This window comes from Sceloporus occidentalis, unplaced genomic scaffold (genome assembly GCF_023333645.1).
Source record: "Sceloporus occidentalis isolate IW3139 unplaced genomic scaffold, rSceOcc1.0.p SCAF_1, whole genome shotgun sequence".
Taxonomy (NCBI): Eukaryota; Metazoa; Chordata; class Lepidosauria; order Squamata; family Phrynosomatidae; genus Sceloporus; species Sceloporus occidentalis.
In genome coordinates this window covers 274763490-274780031 of record NW_028316981.1, presented here as the reverse complement: position 1 = coordinate 274780031, position 16542 = coordinate 274763490, and the positions used below count along the sequence as shown (strand labels likewise).

General features: G+C 42.0%; 2 long non-coding RNA genes across 2 annotated transcripts; one reads left to right on the top strand and one right to left on the bottom strand.

Moving 5' to 3' along the window:
• Nucleotides 1-317: 317 nt before the first annotated feature.
• Nucleotides 318-10832, bottom strand: LOC149323894 (uncharacterized). Its single transcript, XR_016280266.1, has 6 exons — nt 10562-10832; nt 8283-8421; nt 7064-7168; nt 2109-2226; nt 1515-1594; nt 318-976 (listed from the first exon to the last, which is right to left on the bottom strand). It is a non-coding gene; the product is annotated as an uncharacterized LOC149323894 (long non-coding RNA).
• On the top strand, nt 2908-13458 carry LOC149323893 (uncharacterized). Its single transcript, XR_016280267.1, has 3 exons — nt 2908-2995; nt 8597-8626; nt 12700-13458. It is a non-coding gene; the product is annotated as an uncharacterized LOC149323893 (long non-coding RNA).
• Nucleotides 13459-16542: the final 3084 nt, after the last annotated feature.

Genomic DNA, 16542 nt, shown 5'->3' with positions numbered 1-16542 from the left:
TAAAACTGTTTGACTTTGAATGATGCTATTTCTTTTAAAATGTTTAAATATTAATATACATCAATGTGGAAATGAAAATATACACACTAAACACATAAAATATTTTCATAGTTACTGTGTCGAATGGGGGCATGGTGTTTGCATGTAGATGCTAAGGGGTTCACAAGGGTAAAACGTTTGAGCACACAAACATTTTGATGGAAACTGCAGTGGGAAACCAGTTTCATTAGAAGTATCATGTTGGCAATTCAGGTTTTAAAAAATAGAATACAGTAGTCAGATTCTGTCAAAGGAAAGAAGCACTCTTTATTTATTTGATGAAGCATGGCGTTTTTTAAATTACAGGCACGATCTCAGAATCTGTGTATGCATATATTGCTTTTTAATGCAGGTAAATATTGTACTTTACTTTATATCTGTTTCATTCAGCATCCTGCAGTGAAGATTCCTCCTACAGGGAGATAAGAAATTACCTTTGTCCACAATATCATCATTAGAGATACACCTTCTTGCTGCTGGAAAATGGGCCCTTGGCCCTATGCTTCTTTTGTTGCTTTGGTCCCTACTGAGATGGAAACCAGAAAGCTGCTTTGTCTTCAGTGTGATAAAGGCAGGTGCTATTGTTCCAGCCTTGATTTATTCTTGAACTTTCCCACATGATGCTACTTCTCTCCATATAATTATAGAAGGCACATATACATCTATTTACAAGTGCATAAATATGTAGAGTTGTAATACCAAAAATAAATAACTACTTCTCTGTTCAGAATAGTCTTTGTAAGGCAGTTTGTCCCCAAACTGGTGCTAGGAAGAGTATCTGAGGGAGCTTGCAGTGGTAGGTTGTTCAAGTGTGTCTCGTGGCTTTCTCCCAAGCATGTGTCTGTTGGATTTTGAGATCACGTTTGTCTTCTGTCCTGGCAAAAATCTGTCCTCTTTACATTTTGAACTGGTACTAAACCAAGGCAGCAGGGAGAATCTGAAAATAAAAGGAAGAAAGTATATTCTATGAGAGCCTATCTTTCTCTAAACTCTTAAAGGGAATTTGTGAAAATGCGCATGAAAGCCTGACTCCCCTTCTGGCCTTCTGATCTTAAATGATATTTCTTGAAAGATTACAGTTTTTCAGAGGGCTATAGGAAAGAATGTATGGGACTCCACAAAGATCACAATAATGTGCATTGGAAGTAAATACTAGCATTTCCAGGCAAAATTAAGAACAGATAAAGTAATAGTTTAATAGTTTAATACTCAACGAAACCAAATCTATTCACAGGCAGTTCTTGGCTGGCAGTAGGGGACTGACACTGGGATGATAAATATGCTTTTTTTGCTGACTCCATTTGGCTACTTATTTTGCTTATCTACAGCATATGCTTGAATATTACCAGGCTGAATACGCTAATAGAATATCCCAATACAATATGCTTGTATGTTATAGAAATTTAATTGAATAGAAACTTTATATCTGTTACACAGGCCAACAAATTGTTCATGATGATGATGGTAGTTGTTACTTTGCTGAAGCAGCTGGTGCGTGGAGTCATCTGGAAGCCCGTAGAGAAAAGAATGGTTATCTGGTCCAGGACTGGGTGACCTAAGTGGAAGGAGGAAAAGAGAGATATCTTTATATATATATATAAATTTTATTAAATCACTTTACACAAGATCAAGTTACAACAACATACGCAATCACATTCTTATATCCCCATACCCCCTTCTTTTACAAACTATTTAATTATTTTCATTCTTATATTTGCTTTTTCTACTTCCTTTGCCCCTAACCACTAGAATTATCAAGCAGTCTTATTACTGTAATCTTTTCTTGTGACACTGAAAAACCAAAAGAATTGTTGTTTTTCCTTATCTTTCATGCCTCAATCTTGAGTCTAACAATCGTAATGTTATTTATATGCTTCTAGTAATATTCTTTAGTATAATAGTAAACTTAATAAAATTTCCTCTAGGAGGGTCCCCCCTCAACTATGAAAGCTAATATTTCTTGTACTTTAAGCCTCAGTTTTCCTTGATATACCTTTTATGTCAGCAAGAATTTGTAAACTCTCTGATTTCACATCTGTTTACCATAGTTCGAAAGGCTATACAAATACCTTTTTTAAAACATCCGATTAACATCTGATATGTTGTCTTCCCACTCTTTTTGTTTGGGCAGCAACAGCTTCAGATGATGGCTACATCAAGATTTATGATGTGTAAGTGGTAAGATTTCTGTGCCAAGGAAAGTTGACATAAAAGGGAAACGGATTTAGTTGGCAGCCATTGATGCATTTTGTGGTAGAAAATGGCAAAATGTAACTATATTTTCTGTACGCAAGTATTTTTATTTGTGCTAAACCTCCCATTATTCAGACTTAATGGCTGACCATAATTCTAATATTATGAGAAATCCCTTTCCGCTGTTTCCACACCATGTGTAAAGTTCTCTATGATATCCTCCCCTCAATTGCTTATTTCTTCTTTAGTCTCTTTGAATTATAGCAGTTTGACTGCAAGTTAACTGCCATGGATCCATCCTGTGTAATCTGGGGATATGAAAGTTAGGAAGTGGTATTCAGAATTCTTATATTGGGAATTCTAGTCCCTTGCTAAACTACAGATTCCAGGATTCCGCAGGATGCAGGCAAGACAGTGGCGCAAAAGTGCCGTAATTGTGAAGCTGGAAAGAGGCCTAAATTAATCCAAATCCTCATCAAAAACCAAAGTAACATTTCCTCCTATAATTGTTTTAATTCTCCTTTCCCGTACTTTTTCTGGGTGCCCTTGTTCACTAAGTTCTCATGATAAAACTATGGAGATTCTCCTGAAACATGTCTCTAAGGTCGTTGATTTCATATATTTTTCTCTCTCTCTAAACCAGAATTTGTTTTTTTTTTTTCTCCCAGAGACAACATATAAATTTGGCAGGCACGCTGAGCGGCCATGCATCCTGGATATTAAATGTTGCTTTCTGTCCTGACGACACCCACTTTGTTTCCAGGTAGGTAAAATATGAATATTCCCTGGATCTACTTGTTATGTTTCTATTTTTATTCCACTTTTCTTCTAAAGAACTCAGGATGCACACTGTTTCTCCACATGCCCACATGCCTTGTTTTGCATCCTAACAAACCTGTTAAGGTCAAGTAGGCTAAGCAGTGGAGGCTGGTTCAGAGGCATCCAGAGACCTCCTTGGTGCAATGGGGACGTTAATCAGGGGACTTTTTACAATGTGCAATCATATTGTATGGAAGACATGCCCTATGAGGAGAGACTTAGGGAGCTGGGGATGTTTAGCCTGGAGAAGAGACAGTTAAGATAGACAGCCCTGGTTAAGAATATGAAGGAATATGATGGAGCAAGCTTTTTTTCCCCTGCTGCTCCAGAGAATAGGACACAATGGAGCAATGGATGCAAGCTACAGGAAAAGAGATTCCACCACAACATTAGGAGTAACTAACTGACAATAAACACTCTTGGACAGTGGAAGATGCTTGCTTGGAGAGTTGTGGAGTCTCCTTCTTTGGAGGTTTTTAAACAGAGGTGGATGGCCATCTCTTGGGGGTGCTTTGATTGTGTATTCCTGCATGGCAGAATGGATTTGGAAGTGATGGTGGTTAAGCAGGACTGGATGGCCCTTGGGGTGTCTTCCAAATATGATTTTATGATTCCACAACATTATATGGTATTCTGGAGTTTGCATTTTAGGATGGGGTATTTAGACATTTCAACCAAGGTGATGGCAATGCCTGACCAGACGACAAACCCCAGAATTCCATAGAATATTGCTATAACAATTACAGTGAATATCGAACTATAACGGCATAATTTGAAAGGGCACTGGGTCTTTTGGATGACTCTCCATACCAGTTTTTCGTGATTAAGTGTTTGTTGGTTTGGGGAGTAGAAGATGCAGCCACTACAGGACGTTCATGAGCTAAGTGCAAGTGGTTGGAAAACCGGTCCTTGGAAAATCTAGTGATTTTTTTTAAAGACCCAGAAGTAACTTGGCAAACCTTTAAATGTGGCTTTAGCACAGGGGCAGGAATCATGCAGCCCCTACAGGTATTACTGGTGTGTGTCTGCAATATTATTTCCACATTAGCAACGCTATTTCCAAGTTTGCAATATGTTATTTTATATATTTTTATTTTATTTATTTCATTTATTTCCCGCCTTTCTCCCTGAAGGGACCCAAGGAATCCTTTTAAATTGTTATAAAATTCAAACAATTAAAATGTCCACATGTAAAATCACATAAAATATGCACAATATATAATATAAAATCACATAAAATATACACATGTTATTTCCATGTTTGCAGTGCAATCTCTAAATTTGCAATATTATTTCCAAGTTTGCAAATTTATTTCCAAGTCTGCAGTGTAATTTCTAAGTTTGCAGTTTTGCAGTCCACGTTTTGGGAATGTAAGTTTAATTTGCACTGTAATTTCTAAATTAGCAACAGCAATAGCAAGTACATTTCTATACCGCTTGTCAGTGGTATTTCTATACCGCTTACACAAAGCGTAAGCTAATTGCTCCCAATAATCTGGGTACTCAGTTTAGCGACCTCCTCGGAAGGATGCAAGCCTGAGTCGAGCTTGAGCCCTTTTGCTGGTATTGAACTCACAACCTTATGGTTTGTGACTAAGTGGCTGCAGCACAGGCATTTAACCACTGCGCCACCAAGGATCCTAATCTGCAGTGTTAATTTTTAAATTTGCAGTGTAATTTCCAAGTTTGCATTTTATTTCTAAGTTTTCAATGTAATTTCAAAGTTGCAATATTATTTCCAAGTTTTGGGAATGTAATTTCAGTTTGCACTGTAATTTCTAAATTTGCAATGATATTTTTAAGTTTGCAGTGTAATTTCCAAGTCTTCATTTTATTTCCAAGTTTACAGTTTAATTTCCAAGTGTGTAATGTAAATTTTCAAACATTAGTGTCATTTCCACAGTTTGCAATGTTATTTCCAAGTTTTATTACACATTTCCTATCAGTCCAGTGTCAATTTGGTGTTGATCACTTGTTTCAATTTGGATTGTCCGTCATGCCATATTATTATTTATTATCATTAACATTTATTTATAGGGTGCTGTAAAATTTGCCCAGCGTTTTGTATTGTAAGAATCAAAATACACTTGTCCCTCCACATCTGCTGGGGTTAGGGACACAAGACCCCCGCAAATGTGGAAAAACCACAAATAACAAAAGCACTATGTTCTTACCTGAGAGAACACCTCTCTAGGAACCTCTTGGTCCTCCAGGGCAACTCTGTGGTCAACATCTGCCAGACATTGAGCACAGAGTTGCACTAGAGGAGCTACAAATGCCAAGTGGAGCGTTCTCTCTAGGAACCTTCTAGGTCCTCCAGTTCGACTTTTGGTTCAAGTTGACCATAGAATTGCATAGAGGACCTAGATATTCCTAAAGAGGACATATTAATCAAATCCGTGAATAATCAAATCTGCAAAAGTCAAAGCCACAAATATGGAAGGACGAGCGTACAATAAAATAACAATATATAATGGAAAAACCTGCCAATCTAAAACATCAGTGTACAAAGTTAAAACTTCTCTGAAATAATACAAAACGTATATGGGGAGCCAGTCTGGCATAGTGGTTTGAGCGTTGGACTATGACTCTGGAAACCAGGGTTTTTATTCTCCAATCGGTCATATAAACTCACTGGGTGACCATGGGCAAGTCACACTTTCTCAGCCTCATAGGAAGGAAGGCAACAGCCGGTCTTCCTAAGAAAACCTTGTCATATGGTAACCTTGTGGAGTTTATCACACTGGAGCTGATTTTGCCAGTAAAGAGAGATTAAAGTGCATTTAAAGCATCCTGCAAATAAAGTGAAAATGGCAAGTAATTGCACAAATTATTATCACACGCAATTTTGCAAATAAAACAATATCGGAAACGCATTGTCGCTGAAATCCCAATAGTTGCACTGGAGGAGCTACAAATGCCAAGTGGAGCATTCTCTCTAGGAATCTCTAGGTCCTCCAGTGCGACTTTTGGTTCAAGTTGACCATAGAGTTGCATAGGAGGATCTAGATATTACTAAAGAGGACACATTAATCAAATCCAAGAATGATCAAATCCGCAAAAGTCAAAGCCCCTGTGAAAGCAAGACCTTCCCCCAGCATTTTTACCGCACGCGCAGGTACTTGGGAGCAAAGCTGCACAGTAACGTAACTGAGATACAGAACAAGCCATGCAGCTCACAGTGGGGTGAGCTTTCCATAATGCCTGATTAAATCTTACTTGCCAATTCAGTGTCAAACATTATTGCACCTTACACTTTGGGATGCCATGATTTTGCAGTTGTGCTACGCCAGCCTATTTAGAATTATCCAAGAACATTTATGGAGAGTTTGGGAAAGGCAAACTGCATCTGATTCCTCACCCCCATAATCTCATAATATGACTTTATCAAGGCTCCAGGCTCACTCATGATTTAATCAGAGCCACCTGTTCTGCTTCAATTTGGCTTGTCCTAAGACTGGCAAATATTGGGCAGCTAGGCCAAGAAATTAAATTGCATGTCAGAGGGAACTGTGACTATTCCCATCTGATGACTATGGCATGTGTACACACACACCCTGTATCTATGTTAAGTATTTGAGGGATGCACACTATTTAAAGGATTGTGACTTGCTCTCAATCAAATTTTGGGTTGTTTTTTAAAATAAAAATGATTACCAATTTCTTTTAATGATAGAATCTGGTTATTAGATTTAGCTTTTCAGACAGAGCCCTGTGATAGAGAAAACAATCTTTAACTAGACACCACATTCCAGCAGAACAGGTGTTTTGTTTCTTCAAACCTTAGGTTCATGAGCCAGTTTAGGATAATAATGTAGATTAGCTGGAATTTCACAAATACTAAAGCTGTGACATATGCTTGATGTTAGATTTAAAAATGGGTCACTGAACAGTGTTAAGTACTTCTTAATGAAGTCACACACAAAATTACTCTGCTTGACTTTTATGTATTAAGACACCTCTTGCTTTTAAATAGGACTGTATGAAATGTTCAACTCACTGACTCATTTACCTTTGCATTTGTCACAAATTACATTCTTCTGAAGCGCCAGTTTTCTTGTAGCTCCCTTGTACAAGTCTTCAAGGGTTACACTTAGTTGATGGACAACATTCTTGCCTTAAGAAAAGGAAAATTTAGATGCATTAATCATGGTTTCTGGAAGGTTTTTCAGCCCATCTACTTGCAAACTTCACCAGCCACTCTCCAACCTGGAGCAGCACAATGTTGTTAACCAGTTTCAAAAAGAGAAATGCTTCCAGAATATGGCAATATTGTTGTTCTTAAAATATTGGATTTTCTCAGGATTCCCCAAGTCAGATACAAGGCCAGCTTATCTCTTTATATATTTTAAATCACCAATAATGCCACACTGGGGCAAAACAATCCTGACTTGCCCTTATCACATGTAACCAACTACGCACTTTTAGAAAAGAAGGCACGTTACAGCAGTTTCCTCTTGTAAAGTTGCAAAAAGGCAGAACTGCAACCATGGCAGGATGCTATACTGTACCTCCCAGTTCACCCACTCTGGACTTTTTAATTTTGGCATTGAAGGAAACAATTATCACTGCCTTGCTTGGCCTTACCCTGAGCTCAGGCCTTCGTAAGACTGCATTACTGGGCCACAATGTCAAAAGGTACAGGTACAGGCACTGCCTTAAGCATGATGCTTCCTGCTCTGGAACAAAGCAGACCAACTGGAGGAAGCAAAGGAAAAGAACTGCTGATCTGACTGATCCAAAGCTTTCAAAACACTCCTTGGGCTGCATCCCCATTGCAGAAATAATCCAGTCTGACACCACTTGAAGTGCCATGGCTCAATGCTATGGAATTTGGAAATCATAGTTTATTGATTTAAAACATATTTTATTTTATTTTATTTATTTCCTTTTATTTCATTAAAACAACAATCACAATTTAAAATTCACAATACATGACAAATATTACATATACAAACTACAAATTTAACAGAATTCAAATGACAATTCTAATATAAAACACTGCACAAACCCCCCTAATCCCTACTCACTGCACACCATCCACAATTACAATATATCTAACACTCAACGATACACAAACCAACTACAGTTAACTGACATATAACTAAATATACATTTCCACCAACATAAAATGTTCTCTTCCTGAAAATTACTACAATCTTCCTTTATCCACAATTTGGTGCTAATTCAATACGATTTTATTAGCTTTTCTTTCTAAGAAAATTACTTACGGCTTTTTAATTACAAAGTCATTTTATATTGTAATTTCCTGGACCTTCCTGCGACAAAAAGGTTTAATTGTACGACTAAGAGAGCATTCCATCATGTACTTTTTCACGTCTTTTCTTTCCCTTTCTTGAATGATATTTCCTTCAGGCATAAAATAAAGAAACAAAAGAAGATGAATAATCAAGAATTATTTACCATTGGTGAATCATACTCTTTGGTAAAACCAGTTATTTTCTGTGCTAAATTATTGTTAATCTAATACGCATTTAATGTTCTTTCCAAAAATGTAGTTAATGATTTCCATGTTTCTTTACAGGTTTCCCAAGAAAGACCTCGCTCCAATCAGGTAAGTTTATCCATTTCAGACATAACTAGCACTTTTAATATCCATTTATTATAGTCTATGTCATCTTTATTCTTCCAATCTGCAGCATAAATTAACCGCGAGGCTGTAGTTAGATAGAATATCAATTTTCTGAATCTTTTTTCTAAATCTTCAATTAATACGATACCTAATAAATAAAATTCTAGCTCCATTTGAAAACTATAATTTAAGATCTTTTGTACCCATGAATGGATTTGTCTCCAATATTTACTTGCATATTGGCACTTCCACCATAAATGGAAAAAAAGAACCAGGAGCTTTATTGCATTTCCAGCAGCTTACATCTAAACCTTTATAAATCCTTGCTAATTTCGTTGGGGTTAATTACCAACGAAATTGCATCTTAAAATGGTTTTCTCTTAAAGCATAACGGGTTATGTATTTTACTCTTAGGGCCCATTCCCACTTCAGTTTCCTGCGAAGCAGGATCCGAATCAAAAACTTTTGTTCCCATTTGAAACCGCTTCTGATCCTCAGTGGATCGATTCCAGGAGAAAAGAAGCAGGGCAAGCACAAATAACCTGGGGTTACTTGATAATATATTTTTTGCAGTACTTTTTGGAAGAACCGATTCTGAAGTGAGGCAAGTAAGTGGGAATGCTAGTTCAGAATCAATTCTTTCTGAGGGGAGCGGAAAATAGCAGAGGAGTGTTTACCACCCCTTATCTGTTTTTGACAGCTCCACCACCCCCATTCCCCGGTCAGTGCTGCCGTTGTCCTTTTTTTTAAAAGATAGATTAATCAATTTTGCAACTACTCTGCTTGGGGGTCCGGAGGGCAGCTGGGGCTCCTGTGCCAGGCATGGGCTTCTCTCCGGGGCCCATGCTGCTCCTCCCAGTTGTGCATCAGGTCTGCTGCTCCCTGGGAGAGCCCAGCGTCCCTCAGCCCAAAGGAGAGCCCCCCCAGGATCCCCCACTTCCCCCCAGCGGAAAAATGGAGAACGCACCCCCAGGAGAATAGGGGTGACACTGGGTGACCATGGGCAAGTCACACTCTCTCAGCCTCATAGGAAGGAAGGCAACAGCAGGTCTTTCCAAGAAAACCTTGTCATATGGTAACCCTGTGGAGTTTATCACACTCGGGCTGATTTTGCCATTAAAGAGAGATTAAAGTGCATTTAAAGCATCCTGCAAATAAAGTGAAAATGGCGAGTAATTGCACAAATGATTATCACACGCAATTTTGCAAATAAAACGATATCGGAAACGCATTGTCACTGAAATCCTGAAATAAAAAGATGCTTCTTTGTGACCACTTTAATGGTGGGTTCTGTGCAACATCGTGTGAAACCGTTTCGCGTTATTATGGGGGTTTTCCCGGATATTCACGGGATAAACTCCTGATCTCCTTCGTCTGAAATGAGTTCAAGGAACCCAACGACAGCAATCCTTCAAATTAAAGATGGATTTATTCAGGCAGGCTTTTAATCATGGGATGGCTTTTATATTGGGTGTTTGTTATGTATTGTCATCTTTAATGCATTCAATTTTATATTGTTTTTCTTTGACTGAATATATATTTCATTCCTAATAATTATGAATAATAAATTCATTCATTTATTATTTCTTTTATTTCATTTTTTATGTCGCCTTTCTCCCAGAAAGGGACCCAAAGCAACTCACGAATAAAAACATTTTATTGACGCATGTAATTTCATATTGTTTTTTATATGATGTTTGAATGGTTTTTATTGCAAGGTGTTTTTTAAAAAAATGTTTTTATTCGTGAGCTGCCTTGGGTCTCTTTCTGGGAGAAAGGTGGCATAAAAATGAAATAAAAGAAATAATAAATAAATGGATGGTTTAATTATTCATAATTATGAAGATTGAATATATACTCAGTTAAAGAAATAATAAATGAATGAGTATATACTCATTTGAAAGGAGTTCATCTTACCGCATCGCTGCCAGCTTGCTTGTCTTCAATGGACTGTCCTTCCTTTGGTTTGTCTTCTGTGGAATTGGCATTCGGTTCTTTGTCTTCTGTGGGATTGCCAAAATACGGCAATTGTAACAGACAGTGATATGGCTAAGAATGTAATAAAACATGAGAAGATCCTCATCTTCACCAGTGCCATCAGCCTCATTTCAAGGATACTGGTCACAATGCCTTGGATTCACTTCACTTGGGAAGGTGCATCATGAGAATGGATTTTGGGGAGTCTGTGTGTGTGTGTGTGCGCATGTGTGTGTGTGTGTGTGTGTGTGTGTGTGTAAAATCCTCTTATCTCAAGACACAGCTGCAGCTTTAAAGTGCCGGAGTGGAGAGCTGGAGGAAGCTAACTGCCATGCACAGATAAGCAGGGTTAGCCCTGGTTAGTACTTGGATGGGCGGCCGCTAACAAATACCAGGTCATGAGGCTATATTTCAGAAGACGAAACTGGAAAACCATTGCCGAGCCCTCCTTCTTAGAAAACCCTATGTAATTCAAGAGGTCCCCATAAGTAGACTGACAACTTGAAGGCACATACAGACACAAACACACCAACTGTAGAGATGAAAATCCTGCAGCCCTCTGGCTGGGACTGGAATGCAACTCCCAGTATTTTTGACCATTGCCTATGCTGGCTGGGGCTGCTGAGATGACCACATCAGGGAGGTGGTTTGATTTCCACTTCCAGGCTTTATGCAGTTCATCCTAAACCCCATGTCCATGGACACCTCCAAGGCAGCAAATAATGGAAGCCATTATGAAAAAAAAAAGGAATGGAAGGAAGATCTGCCTTCCTTCCTGCCATCTTTAGACTATGAATACAGAAAGGGAGCATTTTAGAAAGGGAAGGCAATCCACTTTGCCAAGGCAATATTTAAGAAGAGCTACAGAAGAGTCTAACTTTCCAAGAGAGGTAGGGAGGTGGAGTCCATTTCCATCACCAGCCTTCACATTTTGCAAAGTACCAAGCGTCACTGGCCTCATCTGCCATGACTGCAAATCTAATCTCGAAAGGTTGGAAAGGTGTCCCAATTGAATTAGCCTCTCCACTGCTTAAAAAGCTACTACTTTCTACGCCTGATTTTCTTGTGGGTTATGTTCCTCCAAGTTGACATTGGCCCTCTCCCAGAATCTTTTTGGTATGATTTCTTCAGATAAGGTTTGTCATGGCTTTCCTCAAAATATTGCCTACAGCAGGGCTTCTTGAGCAGTAGTTTTGGGTGTTGGACTAGAACTCTAGAAACCAACATTTGAATACCCACTGAGCCATGGAAATTCACCGAGTGACTTTAAGCAAGTTACACTCTCTCAGCCACAGAAGATGGCAAAGGAGCAAATCTTGCCAAGAAAACCCCATAATAGGTTCATCTTAGGGTTGCCATACCTCAGAACCGATTTGAAGACCTTTCTTGGGCTACCCACTGTGCAAGTGGCTGACATCATATTTGTGCCCATTAGCTGCAATTCCTTTTTGTGTGCAAACTTACCAGGAACCAACAGCTAATGGCTTGGGGGTCAAAACCAGTTCAGTCCACTTTGAGTACCACTGGCCCACAGAACCTGATAGTCCCTGGCAGTAGAATACACTGCTGTAACTGCATATGGACCAGGGCCACTAGTAGCCCCCTCAATAGCTACACCCAATTTTTTGTCTGTGGTCCTACACATGCAATCCTACCAATGTCTCACTGACCACCCTTCCTAGTGGAACCTTATTCCAAAGCAACATATATCATAAGGGTAGGCAAAGATATGGACCCAGGGCCACTAGTAGCCCCCTCAAAGTCTTTCCAGTGGCCCTTGGCCAGAAAGGGGCTTGGCAAGGGAGGATCAATGCCCCCAGCCTCTTTCCCAGGTGGATGGCTGGCTGGGGAAGACAGGCTACCATCCACATGGGAAAGGGGCTTGGCAAGGGTGAATCTTCCCTGCGAGGTCTGCCACTTTTTTCTCTAAGTCAGAGTCCATTTCCATGTTCCGGGAAAAGGCCGTGGGGCTGAGAGAGAATGCAGACCCCCCCCCCCCCCCCCGTTTTGCACTGTCTCTCAGTTTCAGATATCTGGTTGATGACTGTCATTTTCTTCATCTCTTTTCTCTTGTGTAGAGGAGCGAGGGGTCAAGCGGAGAAGACAAGGACGACTACCTGTATTTCCCCTGCGGTCTGTCCCATTGTGGCCTGTGTGGCCCAGAATACAAGAGCCGTGAAGAGCTGTGGATGGCTGCTGAACAGGATCGTCAAAGAATCTCAACTTTTCAAGAGTACAAAATGGCTGCTCAGTTGACCCTTGAAAAGAGGATAGTCACAGTCAAGGAACCATGGCAAGGGGCATGGAAGGAAGTGAACAAAAAGTTTCACCAGAGGATGCCAGTGGTCCAGGAACCACGGAGAAGCCTAGGGTTCAAGCTTGCAAAAAGACTGCTCAGGGGATGACCACTAAACAGGAACCACGAAAAAGCGCAAGGAATCAAGGGTGCAAAATTGCTGACCAGGGGATGCCTATGGTCCAGGAACCACGGAGAAGCCTCAGGGTTCAAGCTTGCAAAACGGCTGCTCGGGGGATGACCACTAAAGAGGAACCACGGAAAAGGGCAAGGATTCGAGGCTATTGAAACTGACTTAGTGTTGTGGTGAGACAATCCGGACGGCCGAGGAGGCTCATGGTATTGCAAGTGCATGAATCTGTGCAGTTCGAGACAGCTGCCCCAATTGACAAGCGGAACAATAGACTGGCTCATAATTGACTGTTATATATAGTTAGGGGAATCAAGGTTCATTCCTCTGAAGTTTTTGTGGTAGTCTTATGAGAGTTAAGATAGTTTGTGTTTGTGTTTTGTGAGGTAGGTTAGTTATGGAATTGTCATATAGTATATATAAATACAATCATCCATTTGAATTTATGGGGGATTGGTTCTGATTCAAGTCCCCTTCTCCCTCCATTGCCCTGTGCTCCTTTCCATGCCCGCTCTTCACTTTCCTCACCTCCTTCTTTTGCACTCCCCCCTCGAGCTTTGCCCTCGGAACTAGCAGGGGGCTTCCCTCAGTCCGGGAGCACTGAGCCAGGCGGCAGGGGCTGCCAGGCTCCACAATCCGCTCCCTGCTGGCAAGCCGCCATGGCGATCTCCTTTCCCCGCACCCCTCTGCCACAGCCAGTGGGTGCCTGCTTGCTTCCTCTCTCCCCACTTTGCAATGGGGCTGAACCACCTGAGCCTCCTCAAAGGCCATGGGGCTGAGATGGGGATCACCCCCCCCCCCCCGTTCTCTCTCTCAGCCCCATTGCAATGGGGATGGGTGAGCTGAGCCTCTTCAAAGACAATGGGGCCGAGAGAGGGAGCAGGTGCCCCTCTGCTTTCTCAGCCCCATCGCAATGGGGATGGGTCAGCTGAGCCTCCTCAAAGGCAATGGGGCCGAGAGAGGGAGCTGGTGTCCCTTTGCTTTCTCTCTCAGCCCCCTGTGGTCTGCCTGATTGTGGCCTATGTGGCCCAGAATACAAGAGCTGTGAAGAGCTGTGGATGGCTGCTGAACAGGATCGTCAGAGAATCTCAACTTTTCAAGAGTACGAAATGGCTGCTCAGTTGACCCTTGAAGAGAGGATGGCCACAGTCGAGGAACCATGGCAAGGGGCATGGAAGGAATTGAACAAAAAGTTTCTCCAGGGGATGCCAATGTTCCAGGAACCACAGAGAAGTCTCAGGATCCAAGCTGACAAAACAGCTACTCAGAGGATGGCCACAGTCAAGGAACCGCAGAAAAGTGCAAGGAAACAAGTGAACAAAATGGCTGACCAGGAAATGCCAATGGTCCAGGAACCACAGAGAAGTCTCAGGATCCAAGCTGACAAAATGGCTACTCAGAGGATGGCCACAGTCAAGGAACAGTGGAAAAGCGCAAGGAAACAAGCGAACAAAATGGCTGACCAGGAAATGCCAACGGTCCAGGAACCACAGAGAAGTCTCAGGATCCAAGCTTACAAATTGGCTACTCAGAGGATGGCCACAGTCAAGGAACTGCGGAAAAGCGCAAGGAAACAGGAGAACAAAATGGCTGACCAGGAAGTGCCAACGGTCCAGGAACCACAGAGAAGTCTCAGGATCCAAGATGACAAAATGGCTACTCAGAGGATGGCCACAGTCAAGGAACCGCGGAAAAGCGCAAGGAAACAAGAGAACAAAATGGCTGACCAGGAAATGCCAACGGTCCAGGAACCACAGAGAAGTCTCAGGATCCAAGCTTACAAAATGGCTACTCAGAGGATGGCCACAGTCAAGGAACCGCGGAAAAGCGCAAGGAAACAAGAGAACAAAATGGCAGACCAGGAAGTGCCAACGGTCCAGGAACTACAGAGAAGTCTCAGGATCCAAGCTTACAAAATGGCTACTCAAGAGGATGGCTACAGTTAAGGAACCGCGGAAAAGCGCACGGAAACAAATTAACAAAATGGTTGACCAGGAAGTGCCAACGGTCCAGTAACTACAGAGAATTCTCAGAATCCAAGCTTACAAAATGGCTACTCAGAGGATGGCCACAGTCAAGGAAACGTGGAAAAGCGCAAGGAAACAATTGAACAAAATGGCTGACCAGGAAATGCCAACGGTCCAGGAACCACAGAGAAGTCTCAGGATCCAAGCTTACAAATTGGCTACTCAGAGGATGGCCACAGTCAAGGAACCGCGGAAAAGCGCAAGGAAACAAGCGAACAAAATTGCTGACCAGGAAATGCCAACAGTCCAGGAACCACGGAGAAGCCTCAGGGTTCAAGCTGACAAAATGGCTACTCAGAAGATGGCCACAGTCAAGGAACCGCGGAAAAGCGCAAGGAAACAAGCGAACAAAATTGCTGACCAGGAAATGCCAACAGTCCAGGAACCACGGAGAAGCCTCAGGGTTCAAGCTTGCAAAAAGACTGCTCAGGGGATGACCACTAAACAGGAACCATGAAAAAAGCGCAAGGAATCAAGCATGCAAAATTGCTGACCAGGGGATGCCTACGGTCCAGGAACCACGGAGAAGCTTCAGGGTTCAAGCTTGCAAAACGGCTGCTTGGGGGATGACCACTAAAGAGGAACCACGGAAAAGGGCAAGTATTCGAGGCTATTGAAACTGACTTACTGTTGTGGCGAGACAATCCGGACGGCCGAGGAGGCTCATGGTATTGCAAGTGCATGAATCTGTGCAGTTCGAGACAGCTGCCCCAATTGACAAGCGGAACAATAGACTGGCTCATAATTGACTGTTATATATAGTTAGGGGAATCAAGGATCATTCCTCTGAAGTTTTTGTGGTAGTCTTATGAGAGTTAAGATGGTTTGTGTTTGTGTTTTATGAGGTAGGTTAGTTATGGAATTGTCATATAGTATATATAAATACAATCATCCATTTGAATTTATGGGTGATTGGTTCTGATTCAAGTCCCCTTCTCCCTCCATTCCCCCATGCTCCTTTCCATACCCCCTCTTCACTTTCCTCACCTCCTTCTTTTGCACTCCCCCCTCAAGCTTTGCCGTCAGAACTAACGGGGCTTCCCTCACTCCGGGAGCACTGACCAGGGGGCAGGGGCTGCCAGGCTCCGCAATCCTCTCCTTGCTGGTAAGCTGCCATGGCGATCTCTTTTCCCTGCACCCCTCTGGCACGGCGGGTGGGTGCTTGCTTGCTTCCTCTCTTCCCACTTTGCAGTGGGGCTGAACCATCTGAGCCTCCTCAAAGGCAATGGGACTGAGATGGGGATCACCCCCCCCCCCCCCGTTCTCTCTCTCAGCCCCATTGCAATGGGGATGGGTGAGCTGAGCCTCTTCAAAGACAATGGGGCCGAGAGAGGGAGCAGGTGCCCCTCTGCTTTCTCAGCCCCATCGCAATGGGGATGGGTCAGCTGAGCCTCCTCAAAGGCAATGGGGCCGAGAGAGGGAGCTGGTGTCCCTTTGCTTTCTCTCTCAGCCCCCTGTGGTCTGCCTG